This window comes from Panthera pardus, unplaced genomic scaffold, assembly GCF_024362965.1.
Source record: "Panthera pardus isolate Hobbes unplaced genomic scaffold, ASM2436296v1 HiC_scaffold_27, whole genome shotgun sequence".
Classification (NCBI taxonomy): Eukaryota; Metazoa; Chordata; class Mammalia; order Carnivora; family Felidae; genus Panthera; species Panthera pardus.
Window position 1 is genome coordinate 54,195,361 of NW_026526843.1, and position 25,708 is coordinate 54,221,068.

Genomic DNA, 25,708 nt, shown 5'->3' on the forward strand with positions numbered 1-25,708 from the left:
CAAATCCAAAATGTGGTATCATAACTGCTGGAATGGCTAAAATCAAAAACTCAAGAAACAAGTATTGGCAAGGATGTGGAAAAAAAGGAACCCTTGTACACTGTTGGTGAGAATGCAAATTGGTAGAGCTACTGTAGTAAACAGTTTGAGGGTTCATCAAAAAATTAAAAATAGAATTACCATATGATCCAGTAATTCCATTACTGGATATTTATGCAAAGAATATGAAAACACTGGGGCTCCTGGGTGGCTCAGTCAGTTGAGCATTTGAATTCAGCTCAGGTCATAATCTCATAGTCTGTGAGTTCGAGCCCCACGTCAGGCTCTGTGCTGGCAGCTCGGAGACTGGAGCCTGCTTCGGATTCTGTGTCTCCGCCTCTCTCTGCCCCTCCCCTGCTCATGCTATGTCTGTCTCTGCCTCAAAAATAAATACAAACATTAAAAAAAATTTAAATAAATAATATGAAAACACTAATTTCAAAAGATAAAAGCGACTTTATGTCTATTGCAGTATTATTTACAATAGCCAACTTATTGAAGCATTACAAGTATCCATTGATAGCTGAATGGATAAAAAAGATCTCCTATATATAGACAATGGAATATTGCTCAGCCATAAAAAGGAATGAAATCTTGCCATTTGCAACATGAATAGATGCAGAGGGTAAAATGCTAAGTGAAATAAACCAGTCAGAGAAAGAAAAATATCATAAGATTTCACTCATTTGTGAAATTTAAGAATCAAACAAGAAAAAAAAAGAGACAAACTAAAAAACAGAGACTTAACTATAAAGAACAAATTGATGGGGGCACCTGGGTGGCTCAGTCGGTTAAGCGACCGATTTCGGCTCAGGTCATGATCTCACAGTCCGTGAGTTCAAGCCCCACATCGGGCTCTGTGCTGATAGCTCAGAACCTGGAGCCTACTTCAGATTCTGTTTCCCTCTCTCTCTGACCCTCCCCTGTTCATGCTCTGTCTCTCTCTGTCTCAAAAATAAATAAACATTAAAAAAAAGAACAAATTGATGGCTACCAGAGGGGGTGTAGGTGGGGAGATGGATGAAATAAATTAAAGGGATTAAGAGCACACTTACCTTGATGAGCACTGAGTAATTTATAGAGATGTTTGATTACTACAGCAATTGACTATACATCTGAAACTGATATATCACTGTATATTAACTATACTAGAATTAAAATTATATATATATATACTTCTTAACTATACCACAATTAAAATTATATATATACTTCATATATAAAATAAATATATAGGGAGGAGCCAAGATGGCAGAACAGCATGGAAGTTTTATGTATGTCTCACATCCATGAAATACAGCCAGACCAAAACTAAACCATCTTACACACCTAGAAAAGTGATTGGAGGATTAACACAACAATCTGAACAACCTGAACCACAGAATTCAACCAGTACGTGGCATGGAGAAGTGAATTTCAGGAGCGAGAAGCCACAGGAGGTAGAGAACCGCTTTTGCGGGCAGAGAAAGGAGACTGTGGCGGTGGGGGGGGAGAATATGGGAAAAGCACCCCTCCCCAAAAGCAGCTGGAGAGAAAGTGGAAAATTGGAAACAGCCACAGGGACTAAACTAAAAAGGGGGAAAGGAGAAAGGAGGGTTTAAATTCCATTAAGACTGTAAACAAGGGGAGTGCAAAGGCTGCACCTCCACAGCTCAATACCTCATGGTGTTCTGGTGGGAAAGGTGAATCCCCAGTAACAGAGTGGGGTCTGGGAGGTTCTCAGGCCACACAGGGGAAAGTGGTTCCACTGTTGGAAGGACATTTGGTAGAGACTGTTGATGCCACCTGGTCCCAGCAGACCCCGGAAGGCAGCCACATTCACTGGTGCTGGGGCAAGGTCATGAAGGGTGAAGCCTGGTGCCAGATGTGTGTTGTGATTTTCCATAATCCCTGAAATGCTGCTGCTACACTGTCTCGTGAACTTTTTCTGGAGCGAACTGGCATCTGGCCACAGTCTTGGGGCACCGACAGCAGCAGGGTCCTACAGGCGTTCCTGGGTGCAGCCAATATTTGGCCATTGCTCATTCTGCCATTGTTCATTCTGCCATTGCTCGGTGAGACCCTTCTGCAAACGGGTGGAACGGGTCAAAGCCACAGTCCTTCAGAATTAAGGGGCTGGGGAATACACCTATATCTGAGACAAAACTCGGGAGAGAAGTACTGCCTGGGGACTGGTCACAGAGAGTACAAAAGCGGGGAGTAGACGACAGCTGAAGACAGAGAACAGGTGCATGGTTGCTGATCCCGGAGAACAGACTAGGTAGCTGGATGGCATCATTTTCACCACTCCCTCGCATGTGCATACGCACCTATGAGCACCTCAACACTCCACCCAAGTAGGCTTGCAGCGCCATCTAGTGGTGAGCAGAGCTGTTAAACTGAGCACTGCCCACTGGGCCAACTACACTCTCAAGAACACAAGTCTCACCGACCTCTTAGTTTATGGACTATAAAGAGCGACACAGATTCACTTCTAGGGGAAAATGAACCAATTTCAGTCCTACTTCAATCTGTTAGCAGGATCATCTATTCAATTTTCTTTCTTTTCTTTTTCTCTTTTACAATTAATTTTCTTGAGTACGGAAAGAGAAAAATTTCATCTTTATTTTCAATTTTTATTAAAAATATGTTTCTTTAATTTTTATTACTATATTTTTTACATCTGTGTAAATTTTTTCAAATTCTATTTTACTTCCATCACTTTATGTTAGTCTACTACAGTGTATTTACCATTTCAAGTTTTCAAACAATTTCCTTTTTTATCTTTCTTTTTCTTTTTTCCTCTTTTTTGTTTCTTTTCTTTTTCTTGAATACAGAAAGAAAAAACTTCATTTTATTTTCAACTTCTATTAAAAATATTTTCATTTAATTTTTTTACTATATTTTTGCTTTTATGAAATTTTTTCAAATTTTATTTTACTTCCATCATTTTATTTTAGTCTGCTACAGTGTATTCACTTTTTCAAATTTTCAAATGATTTCTTTTTTTCTCTTAAAATCTTTTTTCTCTTTTTCATTTCTTTTCTTTTTTCTTAAATACAGAAAAAGAAAAAGTATATATTTATTTTTAATTTTTCTTAAAAATATTTTTCTTAATTTTGTCTACTATATTCTTTACTTTTGTGTATATTTTTTCAAATTCTATTTTACTCCCATCATCTCATTTTAATCTACTTCAATGTATTCATTTTTTCAAATTGTCAGATGATTTCCTTTTTTTTCTTCCACCCACCTTTTTTTCTCTTACCTGTCAAACTACTTTCAACACGCAGACCAAAACACACCAAGGATCTAGCATCTTCTATTCAATTTGTGTGTGTGTGTGTTTAATTTTTAATTTTGATACTTTTTAAAATTTCTTTAATTTCAATTTTTTTATATCATTAATTCCTTTTCTCCCCTCAAAATGAGAAAATGAAGGAATTCACCCCAAAAGAAAGAGCACAAATAGACGACAGCCAGAGATTTAACCAACAGAGAATCAAGAAAGATGTCTGAACCAGAATTTAGAATCACAATAATAAGAATACTAGTTGGAGTCTAAATTAGATTAGAATCCCTTTCTGCAGAGATAAAAGAAGTAAAAAATAGCCAGAATGACATTAAAAATGCTATAACTGAGCTGTAATCACGGATGGTTGCAACAGTGGCAAGGATGGATGAAGCAGAACAGAGAATCAGTGATATAGAGGACAAACTTACAGAGAATAATGAAACAGAAAAAAAGAGGTAGATCAGGGCAAAAGAGCACAATTTAAAAATTAGAGAAATCAGTGACTCATTAAAAAGGAACAACATCAGAATCACAGGGATCCCAGAAAAGGAAGAGAGAGAAATAGGGGTAGAAGGGGTATGTGGGCAAATCATAGCAGAAAACATTCCTAATCTGGGGAAAGACACAGACAGCAAAGTCCAGGAAGCACAGAGAACCCCCATTAGATTCAACAAAAACCGAACATCAATAAGGCATATCATGATCAAATTCACAAAATAGGCAAGGAGAGAATCATGAAAGCAGCAAGGGAAAAAAAGTCCCTAACCTACAAGAGAAGACAGATCAGGTTTGTAGCAGTCCTATCCACAGAAACTTGGCAGTCCAGAAAGGAGTGGCGGTATACATTCAGTGTCCTGAATCAGAAAAATATGCAGCCAAGAATTCTTTATCCAGCAAGGCTGTCATTCAAAAGAGAAGGGGAGATAAAAGGTTTCCCAGGCAAACAAAAATTAAAGCAGTTTGTGACCACTAAACTATTCCTGAAAGAAATTTTAAGGTGGACTCTCTGAGGGGAGAAACAATGAATATATATATATATATATATATATATATATATATACACACACACACATACATATATGTAAACAAATAAACACCAAAAGCAACAAAGATTAGAAAGGACCAGAGAACACCACCAGAAACTCTAACTCTACAAGCATCATAATGGCAATAAATTCATATCTTTCAGTACTCACTCTAAACTTCCATGGACTCAATGTTCCAATCAAAAGACATAGGGTAACAGAATGGATAAGAAAACAAAATCCATCTATATGCTGTTTACAAGAGACCCACTTTAGACCTAAAGACACCTTCAGATTGAAAATAAGGGGATGGAGAACCATCTATCATGTTAATGGTCAAAAAAAGAAGACCGGAGTAGCCATACTTATATCAGACCATCTAGACTTTAAAATAAAGACTGTATCAAGGATGCAGAAGGGCATTATATCATAATTAAGGGGTCTATCCACCAAGAAGACCTAACAATTGTAAACTTTTATGCACCAAATGTGGCACCACCCAAATATATAAATCAATCACACACATAAAGGAACTCATCGATAGTAATACTATAATAGTAGGAGACGTCAACACCTCACTCACAGAAATGGACAGACCATCTAATCAAAAAAACAACAAGGAAACAATGACTTTGAATGACACACTGGACCAGATGGACTTAACAGATATATTCAGAACATTTCATCCTAAAGTAGCAGAATATACATTCTTCTCCAGTGCACCTGGAACATTCTCCAGAATAGACCATACACTGGGACACAAGTCAGCCCTAAGTAAGTACAAAAAGATCAAGATCATAGCGTGAATATTTTCATACCACAATCCTATGAAACTCATAATCAACCACAAGAAAAAATTTGGAAAAGTAACAAATACTTGGAGACTGAAGAACATCCTACTAAAGAATGAATGGGCTAACCAAACAGTTAAATAAGAAATTAAAAAGTATATGGAAGTCAATGAAAATGATAACACCACAACCCAAAACTTCTGGGATGCAGCAAAGGTGGTCATAGGAGGGAAGTATATAGCAATCCAGGCCTTCCTAAAGAAGAAAGAAAGATCTTAGATACCCAACCTAATGTTACGCCTTAAGGAGTTAGAAAAGAACAGCAAATAAAACCCCAAACCAGCGTAAGACAGGAAATAACAAAGATTAGAGCAGAAATTTATGCTATCAAAACAAACAAACAAAAACAGTAGAACACATCAATGAAACCAGAAGCTGGTTCCTTGAAAAAATTAACAAAATTGATAAACCATTAGCCAGTTTGATCAAGAAGGAAAAGGAAAGGACCCAAATAAATAAAATCAGGAATGAAAAATCAAGAATTAAATCAAAACTGAAACAAGAAGAAATAGAAAATTGGAACAGACCCATAACCAGTAAGGAAATCGAATTAGTAATCAAAAATCTGCCAAAAAACAAGAGTCCAGGGCCAGATGGCTTTCCGGGGGAATTCTACAAACATTTAAGGAATAATTAACACCTATTACCTCGAGGCTGTTCCAAAAAATAGAAATGGAAGGAAAACACCCAAACTCTTTCTATGAAGCCAGCATTATCTTGATTCCAAAACCAGACAGAGACCCCACTAAAAAAGAGAACTATAGACCAACTTCCATGATGTACATGGATGCAAAAATTCTCAACAAGGTATTAGCCAACCAGATCCAACAATACATTAAAAAAATTATTCACCACAAGCAAGTGGGATTTATACCTGGGATGCAGAGTTGGTACAATATCCGCAAAACAATTAACATGTTTCATCACATCATTAAAGAAAGGACAAGAACTATATGATCCTCTCAATAAATGCAGAGAAAGCATTTGACAAAATACAGCATCTTTTCTTAATAAAATCCTCAAGAAAGTAGGGATAGAAGAAGCATACCTCAAGATCATAAAATCCATATACATACAACCCAACACTAATATCATCCTCAATGGGGAAAAACTGAGAGCTTTCCCCCTCAGATCAGGAACAAGACAGGGATATCCACTCTTGCCACTGTTATTTAACATACTATTGGAAGTCTTAGCCTCTGCAATCATACAACACAAAGAAATAAAAGGCATCCAAATCGGCCAGGAGGAGGTCAAACTTTCACTCATTGCAGATGACATGATATTCTATGTGGAAAACCCCAAAGATTCCAACAAAAAACTGCTAGAATTGATTCATGAATTCAGCAAAGTTTCAGGATTTAAAATCAATGCACAGAAATCGGTTGCATTCCTTTACACCAACAATGAAGCGACAGAAAGAGAAATCAAGGAATTGACCCCATTTATAGTTGCACAAAAAACCATAAAATACCTAGGAATAAATCTAACCAAAGAGATGAAAAATCTATACAATGAAAAGTATAGAAAACTTATGAAAGGAATTGAAGAAGACACAAAAAGTGGAAAAAGATTCCATGCTGCTGGATAGGAAGAACAAATATTGTTAAAATGTTGATACTACCAAAAGCAATATACAATTGCTAGGGATTCAATGCAATCCCTATCAAAATAATCCCAGCATTCTTCACAGAGCTAGAACAAATAATCCTAAAATTTGTATGGAACCAGAAAAGACCCTGAGTAGCCAACGCGATCTTGAAAAAGAAAACCAAAGCAGGAGGCATCACAATCCCGGATATCAAGCTATACTACAAAGCTGTCATCATCAAGACAGTATGGTACTGGCACGAGGACAGACACTCAGATCAATGGAACAGAATAGAGGACCCAGAAATGGACCCACAAACGTATGGCCAACTAATCTTGGACAAAGCAGGAAAGAATAACCAATGGAATAAAAACAGTCTCTTCAGGAAGTGGTGCTGGGAAAACTGGACAGCGACATGCAGAAGAATGAACCTCGACCACTTTCTTACACCATCCATAAAAATAAACTCAAAATGTATGAAAGACCTCAGTGTAATACAGGAAGCCATCAAAATCCTCGAGCAGAAAGCAGGCAAAAACCTCTTTGATCTTGGGCACAGCAACTTCTTACTCAACACATCTCCAGAGGCAAGGGAAACAAAAGCAAAAATGAATTACTAGGACCTCATCAAAATAAAAAGCTTCTGAACAGAGAAGGAAACAATCAGCAAAACTAAAAGGCAACCGACAGAATGGGAGAAGATATTTGCAAATGACAGATCAGATAAAGGGTTAGTATCCCAATTCTATAAAGAACTTATCAAACTCAACACCTAAAAACCAAATAATCCAGTGAAGACATGGGCAAAAGACACGAATAGACACTTCTCCAAAGAAGACATCTAGATGGCCAACGAACACGTGAAAAAATACTCAACATCACTCATCATCAGGGAAATATAAAACAAAACCACACTGAGATGCCACCTTACACCTGTCAGAATGGCTAACAGTAACAACTCAGGCAACTACAGATGTTGGCAAGGATGGGGAGAAAGAGGACCTCTTTTGCATTGGTGGGAATGCAAACTGGTGCAGCCACTCTGGAAAACAGTATGGAGGTTCCTCAAAAAACTAAAAATAGAACTACCCTACAACCCAGCAATTGCACTACTAGGCATTTATCTGCGGGATACAGGTGTGCTGTTTTGAAGGGACACATGCACCCCCGTGTTTATAGCAGCACTACCAACAATAGCCAAAGTATGGAAAGAGCCCCAATGTCCATCAACTGATGAATGGATAAAGAAGATGTGATTATATATATATATATATATATATATATATATATATATATATATAATTGAGTAATACTCGGCAATCAAAAACGATGAAATGTTGCCATTGCAACTATGTGGATGGAAGTGGAGGGTATTATGTTAAGTGAAATTAGTCATTCAGAGAAAGACAAAAATCTTATGACTTCACTCATATGAGGACTTTAAGAGACAAAACAGATGAACACAAGGGAAGGGAAACAAAATAATATAAAAACAGGGAGGGGGACAAAACAGAAGAGACTCATAAATATGAAGAACAAACTGAGGGTTACGGGAGTGGTTGTGGGAGGGGGGGATGGGCTAAATGGTTAAGGGGCACTATGGAATCTACTCCTGAAATTATTGTTGCATTATATGCTAATTAACTTGGATGTAAATTTTAAAAAATAAAAAAATAAAATTTAAAAATAAATAAAATAAAATAAAATAAATGAAATTAAAATTAAAATATATTAAACACATAAGTGTATTTATATATATACATATATAAAGACCTACAATTTGTATCATGAATGCCAAATTAAAGAATCATTTTTGACTTGGAGATTTTCCCAATGTTTAACTTTTTTGTGAAAATTTATTTATGTAAAATATGGTGCAAAAAGAACATAAACTAGAAAACATCTTTAAAAGTAAGAGGAGGAGATTGGATGGTTCAATTATAAACTTAGACTCTGTGATGTTAAAAGAGATGCATAAGAAAGAGGGTTTAAAAGTAAAATTTGCCTATCATGTAATTTGTTGGAACAATTGACTAAGATATAGCTACTAAATGAAGAGAGGTGTTTATTCAAGCTCAACAATTGTGTTGTATTTCATATTTCATAAATGTATTGGTAAGTATCCCCAAGGACAATGCACTTTGATCAGCCATCCCCCAATCAAATACCAATGGACAGAAAAGTTTCATCCTTATCTCACCAAAATAGGCCTTAAAATGTTAGCTTCAGAACTTTTGCACCTTCTGCTCTCTCTGCCTAAAACATTCCTGCCCAATATGTAGGGTGCATGCTCACTCATTTTATTCAGGCTCAAATGTCACCTTATCAGAAAATCCTTTCTTTACAATCCTAATTGAAAGAACATCCCAAAGTCATTTTCATTTTGTTTTCTCTGCTTTATTTTTCTCATAGCACTTATTTCATATGACCTGTAATTTACTTGTTTATTTTTTTATAATCTGTCTTCCTCAATTATAATGAAAGTGTCATTTTGTTTTGTTCTTTATTGCATTTCTGTCCTAGAACAAAATCTAGCAAATTTTATCAATAGAAATTGTTAATTAATAAATTAATAACCTTGAATTTCATAGGTTGTATTTAGGTACAAGTTACATTTAAATTTACACAACCATGTAAGTTAAATTGATTGATGAGATTCTTGTATGTGAATGCCTCTGAATGCCTAGCTCCTCTCAACCAGTCATAAATACAGTTAATCCTATAAAAGTCCAGGCTTCATGATCCTTTCTCTCCCTTTGGCTTAGATAACAGGCCATGTAGTACTCTGGCTCCTACCATTGTTGTTACTCACAGAACTGCTATCTGTCTTGCTGAGTGAGAAATCTTTGAGTACCATAGGCTGTTAAGATGACTCATTCATCCCATTCTCCCATAATTTTGCCATCAGCTTAAGGTTGCATTCTAACTAAATTATTTAGACAATTTTTAAGCCCTCACCATCAGATTCTATTCCATAGGTGTAGGGAAGCAAAAGACATCAGTATTATAACTACATTTAAGTACACCTAACTATATCATATTCAAACTGCAGAAACTTAAAGGTAAATAAAAAAATCTTCATAGTAGTTGGGTTAAAAAATGCCTTCCCTATAGTAAAGCAAAGTTTAGAGCAAAATTTCACTTCTCAGAAATTATGCAAGCAAGAAGAGAGTGTGTTGAGAGAAAAAAAAAAAACACCAACGTATAATTCTATTTTCTGTAAAATTATCCTTTAAAATTGAAGAGGAACTACACTTTCTCAGCTGAAAAAAAATTGAGAGAATTTGGTCCCACCCGATCTGCCTTGAAGAAAAAATGTCAAAATGAGTTATTCACAGAGAAGGAAAAAGAAATAAGTCAAAAATTCCATCTACATAGAGATAACATTAACATTAGAAAAGGAATAAGTAAAGGTAAAATAAAAATATTAACATTTCTTATTCCTAATTTATCTAACAGATGATAGTTTGTTCAAAATAATAATAATGTAGTCAATTATTATAGCTTATGTATAAGTGAAATGAATGATAGCAATGATACAAGGTACAGGAGGGAGGAATTAGATATATTTTGCTATTATAAGGTAATCGCTCTACTTGGGAAGTAGTATAATGCTATTTGAAGGTAGACTTGGGTTTGTTTAAAATGTATATTGCATACACAAGGACAACCACTAAAAAAGTAAAAAAAAAAGAAAGTATAATTAATATGCTAAGAAAGAAGAGAAAATGGAATGATATAAAATGTTCAATTAAAACCAGAGAAGGTAGAAGAAAGGCAGAAGACAAAAATAGAAACAAATAATAAGGACAAAAAAAGAAAACAGTAATGAATATGGTAAATATTAATCTAGCTATATAAATTATTATTTTTAATGTCAATGGCCTAAAATATACCAATAAAATGACAGATATTGTCAGAGTGGATCCAACTATATGTTGTCTACAAACAAGCCATTTTAAATATAAAGACACATGTAGGTTAAAAATAAATGGATGGAGAATGATATACCATGCTAACACTAATAAAAAGAAAGCTGGATTAGCTATATTAACTTCAGACAGAGCAGACTTCAGAGCAAGGAAAATTATTAGGGTTAAAGAGACTCATTACATAATGATAAAAGGGTCAGTTATCCAAGAAGACACAACAATCCTTAACGCATATGCTCCAAACAACAGAGCATCAAAATATGTAAGGCAAAAGCTGATAGAACTGTAAGGAAAAATAAATGAATCCACTATTATAGTCATAGACTTCAAAAGATCCAGCAGGCAGAAATAAGTAAGGACATAGTTGAATTCAGTAGCATCATCAATCAACTGCATATAATTGATATGTATAGACTACTTCAACAAACAACAGCAGAATACACATTTTTCTCAAGCTCACATGTAACATTCACTAAAAGAGACCAGATTCAGGGCCATAACAGACACCTCAACAAATTTAGAAAAAGAGAAATTGTATAATGTCAGCTGTCATATTATAATGGATTTAAAGGAGAAATAAACAGAAAGCTGAAAAATCCCAAAATACTTGAAGATTTAAAAATACATGTGTCAAAAAAGAACTAAGAAAAATTTTAAATATTTTTTAAATATTTCAAACTAAATGCAAATGAAAATACAACTCATCAAACGTTGAGGGATCCAGTGAATGCAGTACTAAAAGGGAAATTTAGAGCACTGAATCCATATATTTTACATACCATCTTTGTGCAGCGACCATGCTTGCTAATCTTCTCTGTTCTGTTCCAATTTTACTCTATGTGCTGTTGAAGCAAGCACTGAATGTCTATATTTTAAAACAATAAAAATCTGAAACCATTTTCAATAAAAATCTGAAAATCACTTTACGACTAGAAAAAGAAGAGCAAATTTAATCTAAAGTAAGAACAAAATATAATAAGAGAAATAGAAATCAATGAAACTGAAAACAGGAAATCAATAGAGAAAAATCAACACAACCAAAAGTTGATTTTTTTGAAAAATTTTATAAAAACACTAAGACTCTAACCATAGAAAGTAAAAAAAAAAAAAAAAATAGAGAAGACACAAATGTTACTAATATCAGAAATGAAAGAGGGACATCACTACAGATTTCATGGATATTAAAAGGATGATATAAAATATTATAAACAATTCTAAGCCCATAGATTGATAACCTTTATGAAATGAACCAATTCTTTAAAAACACAATAAGCTGAAGGAGGATATGGTGGAGTAGTAGGAGGACCCTATGTTTGCCCTCCTCCCTCAAACACAGCTAGATAAGTACCAAATCATTCTGAACACCCAAGAAATTTATCTGAAGACTGACAGAACTGCACAACCAGAGGGAGGTTGGAAACAGAGGGAGGTTCCACTGTCGAAGGTAAGAAGTGTAGAGATATGATTAGAGGGAGAAAAATGATTATGGGTGTTTCAGATGGGAGGGAGCCCTGGTCGTAGAGAGGAGAGAGGGAGAGAGAAAGAGCTCAGTACACAGGAGATAAAATAAGAAACACCCTTCCCCAAAACCATTGACTAGGAAAATGAGAGTGTTTGATTATCATGAGTTTTGACAACGAGTGGAACTCAAAAACGAGAGTTTTAGAAGTCCATTCCATGGTCAGTGTGGAGTCTGGTGGGCACAGTGGTGCCCCTGTGGAGGAGGGCAGAGACTCTGGAGTGGACTGCATGATAGGAGGATCCCCTGGGACACACAAGGAGAGACATTTACCTCTTCTTGAAGTGCATCTGGAAGAGATGGCATTGCCCCACAGTGGACAAAAGATATGGAGGGTGTCATTGCACAGCCCCATTCCTTAGCATAGCGGCAGAGACACCTGCTGAGGGCAGCTAACCTGGACATTGGCTTTTTGCTGTGCTTTGCTCTAAATTCTCTGGCTCTGTGTGCCAGTGCAACTGTCCTTCTTGGACAAACCTGCATCAGTCCCAACCCAGCAAGACCCTCCCACCAGAGGACCTGCTTGAGTCTGTGCAAGGCCAGGTCCCTAAAGCGGGGAGTGTTGAAGCTCAGCTGGTCTGCCTGAGATAAAATACAGGTTCCCTGCACTGCCAGGCAGGCAGATAGCCCAGAAACAGACAGGGTGAAGGATTTCTTCTTTGTTCAGAATGATTTGATGTTTATCTAGCTGTTTTGACAGCCAGAAAAATATTTGACAGAGACTTGGGATACACAAGGGGAGATTATTTCCTTTTCTGCTAGGGCTTCCCAGACAACAGGGGCCGCAAACTCCACTCTCTGGGGATGAGGGAAATGGCAGGTTCCATTTTTCTCCTCCACCCATTAGCACAGAGCAACTTCAGGGAACAAAACAGCACCAACAGTGGAGGCCTCAGCTGCTTACACCAAGCCCGATCAACCTGTGTTCTGCAGGTGCTTCTTTACTAGAGAAAGTGTGACTGAGAACCAGAGGAGGAGGCTCCTCCTCCAAAAGACCAGGAAAAAAAAAACCTACATGAACAAAGTCTACTGACCATAGAGTGCTGAAAATCTTCAACTCTAGTGGAAATAGGATATGGCTTCTTTTAACAAGCAGACCGGAGCACAACTAGTTAAAACTCACCACACTCTGGACAAAGTCCAGATACTCCCCAATTCAGGCAAAGAGAAACTCTGCAAAGGACTGACCTGAGGGAAAGAGCAGCTAAAACACAGCAGCAGAGTGCAGAAGCATACAACAGAAACACTTCCTGAAGTTCCGGGCCTTGAATAGTATATGAGTTCTTCTTAATAAAGCCATTACTCTCAGGAACATAAACCATAACAGGCATTCCTAACACAGAGAAGAAGACAGAGACCCAGACAAAATTCAAAAATAGAGTTATTCATCTGAAAAGAAAGAACAAGAATAGGTCACAGCCAGAGATGTAATTGAAATAGATATAAGTAATATGTCTGATCTAGAATTTAAAGCGACAATCATAAGGATACTACCTAAGTTTGAGAATAGCATAGAAGACACCAGGGAATCACTTACCACAGAATTAAAAGACTTAAAAAGTAGTCAGGTTGAAAAAAAATGTTATAACCGAGATGCAAAATGGACTGATTATAATGACCACACGGATGGAGTAAGCAGAGGAATTAATACTTGATATAGAAGATAAAATTAGGGGAAATAATGAAGCTGAAATAAGAGGGGAAGAAAAATATAAGATCACAAATGTATATTTAGGAAACGCAGTGACCCATTAAAGGTAATAACATTCACATCATAGGAGTCCCAGAAGAAGAGAGGGGAAAAGGAGCCAAAGATTTATTTGGGGAAATAATAGTTAAAAACTTCCATAATTTGGGGAAGGAAACAGATATCCAAATGAAGGAGGCACAGATAGCTCCCATCAAAATCAACAAAAGGAGGACAACACCAAGACATATTGTAGTAAAATTTGCAAAACAGAAAAGAACTCTAAAAGCAGCAAGGGAAAAGAAATCCCTAACTTACAAGAGAAGACAAATAAGTTTAATAGCAGGCCTATTCACAGAAACTTGGCAGGCCACGAATTGCATGATATATCCAATATGCAGAATGGGAAAAAAAATATGCAGCCAAGAATACTTATACAGTAAGACTGATATTGATAACAGAAGGAGAGATCAAGAATTTCTCAGACAGGGCTGCCTGGGTGGCTCAGTCACTTAAGCGACTGACTTCAGCTCAGGTCATGATATCACGGTTCATGATTTCAAACCTGCATCGGGCTCTGCGCTGACAGCTCAGAGCCTGGTGTCTGCTTCGGATTCTGTGTCTCCCTCTCTCTCTGCCTCTCTCTGTCTCTGTCTCTGTCTCTCTCTCTCAAAAATAAATACACATTAAAAAAAATTTTAGTAAAAAATAAAAAACATGTTTCTCGGACAAACAAACAAAAAAAGAGTTCGTGACCACTAAACCTGGAAAGAAATATTAAAAGGACTCTTTCAGTGAGAAAGAAAGAAAAAGTAACAAAGATTAGAAAGAAACAGAGAAAACCTCCAGAAACAATGACTTTACAGGTAAAAAAGGGCACTACATTCATATCTATCAATAATCACTCTGAGTGTAAATGGACTATGCTCCAATCAAAATACATAAGGTATCAGAATGGATAAAAATACAAGACCCATCTATACGATGCCTAAAAGAGGCCTATTTTAGACCTAAAGACACATGCAGATAAACAGTGAGGAGATGGAGAACAATTTACCATGCTAATGGATATCAAAAGAAAGCCAGAGTAGCCGTACTTATATCAGACAAGCTAGATTTTAAACCAAAAACTAAAAAGAGATGAACAGGGGCACGACATCATAATAAAGGGGTCTATCCAACAAGAAGATCTAACAATTTTAAATACATATGCCCTCAACTTGGAAGAAACAAAATATATAAAACAATTAAAAACAAACAAAGTATATGGCGCCTGGGTGGCTCATCAGTTAAGTGTCAGACTTCAGCTCAGGTCATGATCTCACAGCTCATGGGTTCAAGCCCCACATCGGGCTCTGTGCTGACAGCTCAGAGCCTGGAGCCTGCTTCAGCTTCTGTGTTCCCCTCTGTCTGCCCCTCCCCACTCACACTCTGTCTCTCTCTCACTCTCAAAAATAAATAAAACATTTTAAAAAACAAATTAACTCTTTGATAATAATACAATAATAGTAGGGGACTTGAACACTTCACTTGAATCAATGGACAGATCACCTAATGAGAAAATCAACAAGGAAACAATGACTTTGAATGACTCACTGGATTGGACCTACTAACGGAAATATTCAGAACATTTCATCCTAAAATAGAATAAACATTCTTTTCAAGAACACATAGGACATTCTCAACAATGCCTCACATACTGGGTCACAAATCAGGTCTCAAGTACAAAAAGATTAAGATCAGAGCATGCATATTTTCCAACCACAAACACTATAAAAATTGAGGTAAACCACAAGAAAAAAATAATTGGAAAGACAACAAATACATTGCAGTTAAAGAACATCCTTCTAAAGAATGAATGGGTTAACAAGGAATTTAAGGAAGAAATAAAAAAATACATAGAAACAAATAAAAATTAAAGCAAAACAGTCCAAACCTTTGGTATGTACAAAAAGCGGTCATAAGAGGGATGTATATAGCAATATAGGCCTAACTTAAGAAGCAAAAAAAATCTCAAATACACAACCTAACCTTAAACTTAAAGGGGCTAGAAAAAGAACAGTAAATCAAGACAAAAGTCAGCAGAAGAAGGAAAATAATAAAAAGCAGAGCAGAAATAAATGATATAAAAACAAACAAAAAAACACTAGAACAGATCAAATAAACCAGGAATTGCTTCTTTGAAAGAACTATAAAACTGACAAACCCCTAGCCACTCTTATCAAAAAGAAAAGAAGGATCCAAATTAATAAAATCATGAAGGAGTGGTTAGAGATCATAACCAACACCAGAAAAATACAATAAATTATAAGAGAATATTATAAAAATTATATACCAACAAATCACACAATTTAGAAGAAATGGATAAATTCCTAGAAATATATAAACTACCACAAATGAAACAGGAAGAAATGGAAAATTTGACAGACCAGTAACCAGCAAAGAAACTGAATTGGTTGTCAAAGATCTCCCAAAATACAAAAGTGAAGGGCCAGATGGCTTTGAAGGGGAATTCTACCAAACATTTAAAGAAGTGTTAATACTCATTCTTCTCAAACCATTTGAAAAAGTAGAAATGGACAGAAAACCCCCAAACCCATTCTACATGGAAAGCATTACATTAATTCCAAAAATAGACAAAACCCACTAAAAAGGAGCATTACAGGCCAATATCCCTGATGAACATGGATGCAAAATTCCTAACGAGATACTAGCAAATCAAATCCAACAGTACATTAAAATAATCATTCAGCATGATCAAGTGAGATTTATTCCTAGGCTCCAAGGGTGGTTCAATATTGACAAATCAATCAACATAAAACACCACATTAATAAAAGAAAGGATAAGAACCACATGATTCTTATCATGTAAATGTAAAAAAAAAAACCACATTTAACAAAATACAATATCCAAAAAAGTATGGATAAATGGAATATACCTCAACATCATAAAGGCCATATAAGAAAGGCCCACAGCTAATATCATCCTCAATGGGGAAAAACTAAAGGTTTTCCTCTTTGTTTAGGAGCAAGACAGGGATGACCACTCTCACTATTGTTATTTAACATAGTACTGGAAGTCTTAGCCTCAGCAATAAGACAACAAGAAGAAATAAAAGACATCCCAATTGGCAAGGAAGAAGTGAAACTTTCAATATTCCCAGACAACATGATACTCTATGTAGAAAACTTGAAAGACTCCACCAAAAAATTGCTAGACCTGAAACACAAATTCAGTCAAGTCAGAGGATACAAAATTAACATACATAAATCTGTTGCATTTCTATACACCAATAATGAAGCAGGAGAAAAAGAAACCAAGGAATCCATCCCATTTAGAACTACCCCCAAAACCATACAATAACTAGGAATAATTCTAACCAAATAGGTGAAAGATCTGTTCTCTGAAAACAATAGAACACTAATGAAAGAAATTGAAGGTAACAAAAAGAAATGAAAAAATGTTCCATACTCATGGATTTGAAGAAAAAATATTGATGAAATATTGATTAAAATATGGATAAAATTTGCTACCCAAAGCAATCTACACATTTAATGCAATCCCTATGAAAATACCACCAGCATTTTTCACAGAACTAGAACAAACAATCCTAAAATGTTTTATCAATAAAAAAATACCCCAAATAGTCAAAGCAATCCTGAAAAATAAAAGAAAAGATGCAGGTATTACAATTCTGAACTTCCAGCTATATTAAAAAGTAGGGCGCCTGGGTGGCTCAGTCAGTTAAGAGGCCGACTTCGGCTCAGGTCACGATCTCGCGGTCCGTGAGTTCGAGCCCCACGTCGGGCTCTGGGCTGATGGCTCAGAGCCTGGAGCCTGCTTCTGATTCTGTGTCTCCCGCTCTCTCTGACCCTCCCCGATTCATGCTCTGTCTCTCTCTGTCTCAAAAATAAATAAATGTTAAAAAAAAAAAAGTAAAACAATAAAGACAGTATGGTACTGGCACAAAAACAGACATTTAGATCAATGGAACAGAATAAAAAATCCAGAAATGGACCCACAACTATATGGTCAACTAATCTTTGACAAAGCAGAGAATATCCAATGGAAAAAAGATAGTTTCTTCAACAAATGGTGTTTGGAAAACTGGACAGCAAAATGCAAAAAAAATGAAACTGGACCACTTAAACCATACACAAAAATTAATATAAAATTTAAGAAATACATAGATATTAGACAGGAATTCATCAGAATCCTGGAAGAAAATGTAGGCACCAACCTCTTTGACATCAGCCTGAACAATTTCTTACTAGACATGTCTCCTGAGGTAAGAGAAGCAAATGCAAAGATAAATTATTGAGCTTCGTGAATATAAAAAATTTCTACACAGTGAAGAAAACAATCAACAAAACTAAAAGGTAACCTATGGAATGGTAGAAGATATTTGTAAATTACATATCTGATAAAGGGTTAGTATCCAAAATCTATAAAGAACTTATCAAACTGAACACCCAAAAACAAATAATCAAGAATTGGGCAGAAGACATGAATATATATTTTTCGCAAGAAGACATAGATGGCCAACAGACACACAAAGAGATGCTCAACATCGCTCCTCATCAGGGAATTACATATCAAAACAAGGATGAGATATCACCTCACACCTGTTAGAATGGCTAAAATTAACAACACAGGAAACAACAGATTTTGGGGGGGAAGGGGAGGATGGGGAGAATGGGGAACCTCTTACACTGTTGGTGAGAAGGAAAACTGGTGCAACTACTTTGAAAAACATTATGGAGGGTCCTCAAAAAGTTAAAAATATAACTTCCCTATGACCAGACAAGTGCACTACTAGGTATTTACCCAAAGAATACAAAAATACTGATTCAAAGTGGCATGTGCACCACTATCAACAGTAGCCAAGTTATGGAAAAAGGCCAGATGTCCTGACTGATGAATGGGTAAAGATGTGGCCTATGTATATATATATATATACCACATCTGTATATATATATACCACATCTGTATATATATACAGATATATATATACTACATCTGTATATATATATATATATATATGTATATACACAATGGAATATTTCTCAGCCATCAAAAAGAAAGAAGTCTTGTTATTTGTAACAATGTGGATGGAGCTAGGGTGTATTATGCTAAGCAAAATAAGTCAGACAAAGATAACTACCATATGATTTCACTCATATGTGGAATTTAAGAAACAAATCAGGCAAACATAAGGGAAGAGGGAAAAAAGAGATAGAAGCAAGCCATAAGAGACTCTCAACTATAGAGAACAAACTGAGGGTTGATGGAGGAGAGGTGGGCTACAGAAAGGCTAAATAGGTGATGGGTATTAAGGAGAGCACTTGTTGTGTGGAGGACTGAATGTTATATGTAAGTGATGAATCACTAAATTCTACTCCTGAAAACAATATTACACTATATGTTAACTAAGTGGAATTTAAATTAAAATTTGGAAAAAATAAAAGAAATGGGCAAAAGACATGAATAGACATTTTTTCAAAGAAAACATACAGATGCCCAACGTCACTCATCATCAGGGAAATACAAATCAAAACCACAATGAGATACAACTTCACACCTGTCAGAATGGCTAAAATGAAGAACACAGAAAATAACAGATATTGGCGAGGATGTGGAGAAAGGGAAACTCTCTTACACTGTTGGTAGGAATGCAAACTGGTAAATCCATTCTGGGAAACAGTGTGGAGATTCCTCAAAAATTTAAAAATAGAACTACCCTGTGATCCAGCAATTGCACTACTACATACTTACCCAAAGGATACAAAAATACTGTTTCGAAGGAGCACATGCACCTGGATGTTTATAGCAGCATTATCAACAATAGCCAAACTATGGAGAGAGTTCAAATGTCCATCTACTGATAAATGGATAAAAAACAGGTGGTATAAACATTACCAGAAAACTACAGACTAACTTCTCATAATACCTCAGCAAAATATTAGCAAATCAAACTTACGATGTATAATAAGAATTTTACACCAAGAGCGAGTGGGGTTTATTCCAGGTATGGTTCAGCTTTTGATAATCAATTAATATACTCCATCACATGAATGAACCAAAGAAGAAAACTACTTGTGTTGTATTCATACTTATGCTTTCTATATTAAATATTAAAAAAAAAAAACTCAGGAAGAGGACAATGCAACTGGCCTCAGTTCCACTTTGCCACAGGAATTTAGTCTTGAACAAGATGAAAACAAGAGTCAACTGATTTTGAGAAAAAGGTGAACACTAATTGAAGGGTTCCACTATACACTTAATTCAAAAGATAGTTGATAAAAATTTTCTTATGAACATAATTTTTAATAGTACATCAACAGAAATTTTAGAATTATGGTATTGTCCAGTGGGAAATCTATAACTCAAAGGACAGCTCATATTTCATAATACATTGTAAATTAATTAAGTATTGATTAATGAGCTATAGATCTCCCTCAGGGCAATTACAGAAGATATATTAAGGTATTCTGGAATATATTTACTAGTAAATCAAACTCAGTTAAAATCAGTCAATACTCATAAATTATTATGGAATAAAAATATTCATAATGCAAATGCCACAAATTTAGTGGAGACAGAGATTTCATTTCTTTGGATCACTAATCCTTTATTTTACTTGTAAAAAGGGTGGCTAGGCTGCTTTAAGAATGAGTATGCAGGGGCACCTGGGTGGCTCAGTTTCCTCTAAATGGAGTATGCAAACTAACATTTTACTAAATGGAAACCCATTTATATACACTGCTACAGGGTCCATAGGCCTTTAGAAACAATATAAATCTGCAATTGTATTTTCCTTTCAGAATTAATCCAAAACAGCCCCTATTTATGTATCCAAACCCAATAAAAAAACAGTTGGGAAATTTCTTTGAAGTCACACTTCACATGTTTTTGAGAACTTAATATTGAATGGATCAAAATTTTTGTTAGTCACATTTGCTCTGATTCAGGTCAAATTTAAGTTTTAGTATGTTATGATTTAAGTTTCTGCTAATAGGCATAGAATTTAAAAGTTCAAGTTAGGGGCACCTGGGTGGCTCAATCGGTTAAGCATCCAACTCTTGATCATGGCTCTGGTCAAGATCTCACAGTTCATGGGTTCAAGCCCCACATCAGGCTCTATGCTGATAGCACAGATGGAGCCTGCTTCAGATTGTCTCTATCCCTCTCTTTTTGCTCCTCCCCTGTTCGTGTGCTCTCTCTCTCTCTCAAAATAAATAAACTTAAAATATTTTAAAAGTTCAAGTTAATACAAGCTGGGAAATACAAAAATTTTCAGTATAAGTTGCTCATTATTTCTGAAATAATCTTATATTTAATCATAATTTGAAAACCTTGTTGATGAAAATTCTTGACAATTATGGAAATTAATTGCCACAACAGAGGCTAGAATTGAGAATTTAGATGCTTTTCAAAATTTAAACCCATCATCGGATTATGAGTCACAACTCATTTACTCACTTGGCATTCCTTTAATTTAGCTCTGACAAATGATACTTTTTCCACCAAATTCCATTTGAAGAGAATTCAGGAAAAAACAGTGGTGGGAGGAAGGGACTTCTATGGATACACATGACAAAGACAAAATGGATACACATGATATAGATAGTTTAGAAATTTCTGCAGCTGTACTTCAGTATTTTCAGACTACAAAATGATTTTGCATAATAAAATATGTTTCTATACTTTTACTTGAGTCACAGAGTTAAGTATGTATGTCAAGATGAATAAGTGGACCATCGAGATAAGTTTTTTTTCTTGGAGAGATTGAAAAAATATTATACAGTAACCAATCAGGATATCATAATTGAAAAAAACACCTTAAGTTCTGAAAAAGCACAACTTTTTAAGTTTATTTATTTTTGAGAGAGAGAGCAAGCGGGGGAGGGGCAGAGAGAGAGGAAGAGCCCAACACGGGGCTCAAACCCACAAACCATGAGATCATAACCTGAGTTGAAGTCGGATGCTTAACCGACTGAGCCACCCAGGCACCCCTGTTCTTCTTTCTTAGTACAGTAAACACGTGATAATATGCCACCATTGAAAAATTAAATGCAGGGTTAATTTCTTAGCCTGATTTTACAGAACAGTTTAACAATCTATCTACATAATCCTCTCAAAAAAGACCAAAAAAAAAATGAACTTAAACCACGCATTTATTACCACAATTGCAGCTTAATGGTTCTTCCAGCCAAATCACCTATCAAAGCTACCAATAACTTGAAAAATGGAGTTTCATCTCCTTTTATTTTCTTGACCCATGCTCTAGTGAAAGTTCTAAGTGCCTAGCACACTAGCTGGTATACAGAAGGTATATAAAAAAAGTAGAAAAGGAAAGCTAAAACTAATCTGGATAAATCTGAAACACCCAGCAAATTTATCACAGAAATCGCAATATCATATGCGAGCTTTACATATTTACCTATGAGGGCCTAAGCAGGCAATGTTTTTCTAGACACCACTAAAGAAAATAGCAACCTATAATCTCATGGATTAGGGATGAAAGTATTTCTTCCACCAATTTTATGTATGTATTTCACTGACACATATACTCTTCCTGTATATCAGGCATTGTCCTAAGGCCATTACAGATAATAACTCATTTAATTCTTAAGTTAGCCTTAGGGGTAGATACTATTATTATCATCATCCTTGTTTTACAGATTAAGAAACTAAAAGACACCCAGTTTAAGCAACGTGTCCAGGATCACATAACTAGCAAATGAGGAATCTAGGGTTAGAGTCTCCTCAGTCTGGTTCCAAAGTTCATGTGTTCGACCACAACACTATACTTCTTCTAAGAATGATTTTATTGATGTTCTACAATTCTCCAATGACATAATTGTATCCTGTAATCTTAACAGTTTCATTTTCATAATGTAATTCAAAATACACAAGCACAACTTTTAATTAGGGTACAACTCTCATCCAGCCATATAAGTGTAACATTTTGTTAATCTAAAAATAAAATTCTAGTGAAAGTAACTTCATAGATAAGTCTTTGAGCCATTTATAAATCTGCCATTCTATAAATGAGGTTTTGAGTCTCCAATGTACACTGTTATGTGTAAGTCACACAATGACAACTTACATGTCTATAATCAAGATATTTGCCTGGAATGTTCTCAGTGAAATAAGTCAGACAGAGAAAGACAAATACTGTATGATCTCACTTATATGTGGAATTTAAAAACAGCAAATTCATTGAAACAAAGAATAGAATGGTGGTTACCAGGGGCTGAGGGATTGGAGAAATGGAGAAATGCTGGTCAAACGTGCAAGCTTTCAGTTATAAGATGAATAGGATTCATAGTGACTATTGTTAACAATACTGTATTATACAGTTGAAAATGCTGAGAATAAAGCTTTAATGCTCTCACCATAACAAAAATAAAATGATAATTATGTGAGGTGAAGGATATGTTAACTAAAACTTTATTGTTGTAAACATTTCCCAATACTTTTGTGTATTAAATCATCACATTGTATACCTTAAACTTGCACATTGTGATATGTCAATTATATCTCAGTAAAGATGGAAATAATATACATTTATCTGGGACATCTGGAACACCTAAGTGTTCTTCCAAGTTTCACATGAATGACATTTCTTCTCAGTCTGCTATTTCTGGCCCTTTTTATCATTCTCAGTGTATATTACTATATACTATAGAGGCTACAGAGGGAACTATGTAACAGCTTTTAGTAATGGAAGAAACCCTCTTTTGTCAGAGAGGATTACTGTCATTCAGTACCAGTGGAAACAGAACCCTGAGCTCATTTGGTGGTTTTTATTTAATATTCTAGTCTAACTTGTTCAAAACCGTAACGGTGCAAAATGTCATAAGAAGATGTAAATACTCACGGAATACTTTTTTGCACCTACAAACAAAATGAAAAAAGAAAACCTGTTCATTTCTTGTTGCTCAAACTTTCCCAAGATTCTGATATTCTATGTTAACATTTCAGCTTACTTTGGGGACTTTGTAGACTTCCCTGATGGAGCATGTTTCAGTGGCAGCCAACAGTGTATCTTGAGCATGCTTGTCAATCCACATAAAACAAAAAATTTTCTTTTTGGTTAAAATGAGTTTTCTATGGGGGCGCCTGGGTGGCACAGTTGGTTGAGTGTCGTAATTTCAGCTCAGGTCATGATCTCACAGTTCATGAGTTTGAACCCTGCATCAGGCTTTGTGATGACAGCTCAGAGCCTGGAGCATGCTTTGGATTATGTGTCTCCCTCTCTCTCTGCCCCTCCCCACTCCGTCTCTCTCAAAAATAAACATTAAAAAATGAGTTTTCTCTGGACCTTGAAATGTTTATTATGGATTTGATAATACAGAAAAAAACAAATGATTTTTTTCACCAAGACCATAAAAACTCAAACTAAATATGGAAAATTCATTGTTAATTCAAAGCCTTTATTTTAAAGTTTTATTTTAATTCCAGTTAGTTAACATGAAGTGTTATATTAGTTTCAGGTGTAAAATATAGTAATTTAACACTTCCATACATAACTCTGTACTCATCACGTATACACTCCTTAATCCCCAACATCTATAACCCATCCCCCTCCCCAACTCTGCTCTGGTAACCATCATTTTATTCTCTACAATTAAGAGTCAGTTTCTTGGTCTTACTCTTTCTCTCTTTTTTTCTCCTTTGCTCATTTATTTTATTTCCTAAATTCCACATATGAGTGAAATCAGATGGTATTTGTCCAGCTCTGGCTGACATCTTTTGCTTAGCATTATACTCTCTAGTTCCATCTATGTTGTTGCAATTTGCAGGACTTCATTCTTATTTATGGTAATATTCCAGTGTATATATACCTTTTATTTATCCATTCATTGGTTGATGAACATTTGGGCTGTTTCCACAGTTTGGCAATTGTAGATAATGCTGCTATAAATACTAGGGTGCATGTATCCCTTTGAATTTGTAATTTTTAATCTTTTGGGTAAATACCTAGTAGTGTGATTGCTGAATCATATGGTAGTTCTGTTTTTAACTTTTGGGGGAACCTTAATACTGTTTTCCAGACTGAATGCTCCAGTTTGCATTTTCACCAACAGTGCAAGAGGGTCCCTCTTTCTCCACATCCTTGTGAACACCTTTTGTTTTATGTGTTTTTTATTTTAGTCATTTTGACAGGTGTGATGTGATATCTCATTATAGTTTTGATTTGTATTTCCCTGATGGTGAGCCATGTTGAGCATCTTTTCATATGTCTGTTGGCCATCTGTATGTCCTTTTGGATAAATTGTCTATTTATGTCTTCTGCCCATTATTAATTGGATTATTCCTTTTTTGGGTATTGAATTTTATTTGTTCCTTATATATTTTGGATATAACCCTTCATCAAATATGTTATTTGCAAATATCCTCTCCAATTCTGTAGGTTGCCTTTTAGTTTTGTTAATTGTTTCCGTTGCTGTGCAGAACCTTTTTATTTTGATGAAGTCCTGATGGTTTATTTTTTATTTTGTTTCTCTTGCCTCAGAAGATATATCTAGAAAGAAGTTGCTATGGCCAATCTCAAAAAAGTTACTTCCTGTGTTCTCCTCTACGATTTTTAGAGTTTCATGTCTCATATTTAGGTATTTAACCAATTTTTAATTCATTTTTGTATATGGTGTAAGAACATGATCCAGTTTCATTCTTTTGCATGTTTTCCCAATGTCACCTTAAAAGATTTATCACAGGGGCACCTGGATGACTCAGTCCGTTGAGGGTTTGAATCTTAATTTTGGCTCAAGACTTGGTCC

General features: G+C 35.4%; 1 protein-coding gene and 1 pseudogene across 1 annotated transcript in view; both read right to left on the minus strand.

Annotated features, from left to right (window-relative positions):
- DACH2 (dachshund family transcription factor 2) overlaps positions 1–25,708 on the minus strand; it is a 749,278-nt gene that overhangs the window by 425,436 nt on the left and 298,134 nt on the right. The gene's annotated exons all lie outside the window — the stretch shown is intronic.
- Positions 11,457–11,570, minus strand: LOC128773981 (U6 spliceosomal RNA; annotated as a pseudogene).